The sequence below is a fragment of the Triticum dicoccoides genome, chromosome 5B, assembly GCF_002162155.2.
Source record: "Triticum dicoccoides isolate Atlit2015 ecotype Zavitan chromosome 5B, WEW_v2.0, whole genome shotgun sequence".
NCBI classification, from domain to species: domain Eukaryota; kingdom Viridiplantae; phylum Streptophyta; class Magnoliopsida; order Poales; family Poaceae; genus Triticum; species Triticum dicoccoides.
In genome coordinates this window covers 666,339,025-666,341,797 of record NC_041389.1, presented here as the reverse complement: position 1 = coordinate 666,341,797, position 2,773 = coordinate 666,339,025, and the positions used below count along the sequence as shown (strand labels likewise).

Sequence of the window (2,773 nt, the reverse complement as noted above, 5' to 3'; positions counted from 1 at the left end):
GATGTTTGGAGCATATATCTCAGCTTTAGCTCATGCCTTGCTTGATGCTAAATTTTAGGTGCTCTTTATCGCTACAATCATATGGGCGCCATAGTTTATTGTTATGTCCATATTTCATTTTTTTTCCCAAGTCATTATAATCCAATCCATTATACTAAAATTCTTTCCGTGCTCTTACCTGCCAATTTGAACAAATGAGGATTGAAACAACTACACTGTAGTGTGAAATCTCTTTATGTTCATACAAACATATAGATTCTTTAACAATACGAATGTAAATATCAATAACTCATTGTATCTTAAGCTCATGCCATATTTCCTATTCATTCATTAGGCACAAGTTTTTCTCCAAATCCACTCATAGAAGATAGAAAGTTCCGCAGCAATGCACGGGATATCATCTAGTATATATAAATAATAGGCCATTTTGTGCCGGCCCATGTGCCCCGCCTCTAGGCACAGGTACGGCCCTAGACATGCCGCGTGCTGGGCACAACCCGTTTAGCCCATGCCATGGCTGGCCCATGACGGGCCGAGCCGGCATGCTCATCAGGCCGGCCTCATATTTTTTTACGGGCCAGCCCAATATGTGGTTCGGGCCGTCAAACAAGCAAAACCCGCATTATCAGCTGGAATTTTCCGGGCCGGGCCCTGGATCTGCTAAAATTTGCCATCCGAAAAAGGATTGCCGTCCTCTTCGTAGCCCTATAGCCAACTCCCCGGCGCCACGCCCCCGTCCCCAATCCCCCCTCCTATTGGCGGCGGAGAGCACTACCCGGGAAGGGGCGCAGCTTCCCGTCCCACCCTGTCGCCGCGCCTCTGCCCTCCTCTCAAGAACTAATAGCTTCGTCGATCTGCGCCGACAGCCATCCTGGTTTCTCTTCCACGTCTCTAGCGAGTCTTGCGGAAACTGGTTTACTGCCTCATCCTCTCTTCGTCTTCTTGCATGCACTGCCCGATGCGGGCCGGTCACGCTTCCGGTGGATAGTACCTTGCATGACCTGAGTTTACTGAGTTTCTCCTAGCATGACTTGAGATTTCATGACGAGAAACTTAAAGGTCGATATTCTACTGATTCACACCATAATACATCATATATTTACATGCAATTTTTGTCCTGATAAAAAAAATTGTCCGGAAGACCCTTAGAACCAGATTGATGTAACTATATGACCTAAACTCCCTCCCTTGTACTTCTCGTGCAATTTGTAAACCTTTATTCCTTCTAAGCGCGATGAAAAACAGTGATCCTGCCTTTTCGTCAAAAAAAAGTCCTAAAAGCATACGGTGCAGTCAGGATCTTCATTAGATATAGGTCAACTTCCACTTGAGCTTTTAGTTATAACTATGCTATGCCAATAATTAGGGCATTCTTTCATTATAGGTCCAGGACATGCCTACAAAGAATCAAGAATGTACACGCACGGGAGGAGAAGCAAGCACATGTAAGAAGAGAAAGGCTTCTTTACAGTCCAACTCCAACCGAGAAGGTGAGCCATTCCTGGTCCCTGTTGAATTATGAATTATAATGGAACTAGTTAAAATATATTATTAATGCTATTACTTGTTCATTACCTGCAGATTCTCCGCCTCCGAGGGATGGTTTGTTTGTTTTGAGGACACCTAGGGATTGGAAGCGTTCGATCCTAGTATTGGATCGGACATCCCTGAAATTATTTCTTCCGATAAACGAAAACATCATTTTAAAATATATGCAACATAAAAACGTACTAATGAAATGAAACATTGCTTCCTAGGTTGGTTCAATGTTAAAAGTCTTGTTTGACAGAAACATGTTACTCATGTGATTATTTTTTTTGTTTGGTTGAAACTTGTCCGACCAAAAGTTATTCCTTTTGTTTTGGCATGTGCCAGTTTTATCTTGCATATTGGCTCCGAATGCTAATTGATACACATTTTCACCTATTGCACCAGACCTTTCACGCATATTACGCAAGAGCCTACTTCCCCGTGGTTATCCTATGCCATCTAAGATTGCTGGCAAGTTATTATTTTCCATTTTTATGATTCTCCCCTCCCGTTATTTTCATATGTTTCAAGATATTTATTCTAGCCCTCATGGTATGGTATGTTTCTTCGATTAGGGGGCATGCGCTTGGTGAATACATTTGAGCTCTGCTTTGGAAATTTAGATGGCTACAGTGAAGAGCAAACCAGTACTAAGTTGCTTGCTTTGAGCCTATGTCAATCCATTGTTTCACTTGCTGCTTTTAAGGGTAACAATGCAATCGTTTGGTTATAGGGATTCCAAGTTTTTTAGGTTAATCAGTAACAAAAACTTTGATCCTGTGTAGGTAAAACTAGACAGTTAACATGCACAGGCACAATCATACAGCACACAACATCCAGCATGAGCATTCTAACCTCTGCGAGCTTGATTAGATCCTCTGAAGATGAAAGTAAGATGCTTGATAAACTGGAGGTTAGTGCTACTAGTCAATTTTCCATCCTATTGCTTTGTTATGCCCTTGAGATGAAGATGATACAGTTTGTACTTGCATGCAGATTAAGGTGCGCCTGCCCAATGGCAAGCTTGTTGTAGGAAAACTGTGGAAATATGATCTTTATTATAATATTGCTGTTGTGAACACCAAGGCTTTTCCAGAACTTCGTGCAGCATGCTTTCATAATGAGGTGCTAGCTATTGTCAAATAATTGTCAAATTCTCCCAAAGTAAACTGGTAGCTATGGACGAGTTTTTGAATCTGGAGAATTAATGGCTACAGGTGGGACACTGTTGTACAAAACTTGC

The 2,773-nt window shown here is 42.0% G+C and overlaps 1 long non-coding RNA gene across 1 annotated transcript; it reads left to right on the top strand.

Moving 5' to 3' along the window:
* The first annotated feature begins 1,387 nt into the window (after nt 1-1,387).
* LOC119306934 lies at nt 1,388-2,006 on the top strand. Its single transcript, XR_005149080.1, has 3 exons — nt 1,388-1,490; nt 1,582-1,602; nt 1,936-2,006. It is a non-coding gene; the product is annotated as an uncharacterized LOC119306934 (long non-coding RNA).
* Nucleotides 2,007-2,773: the final 767 nt, after the last annotated feature.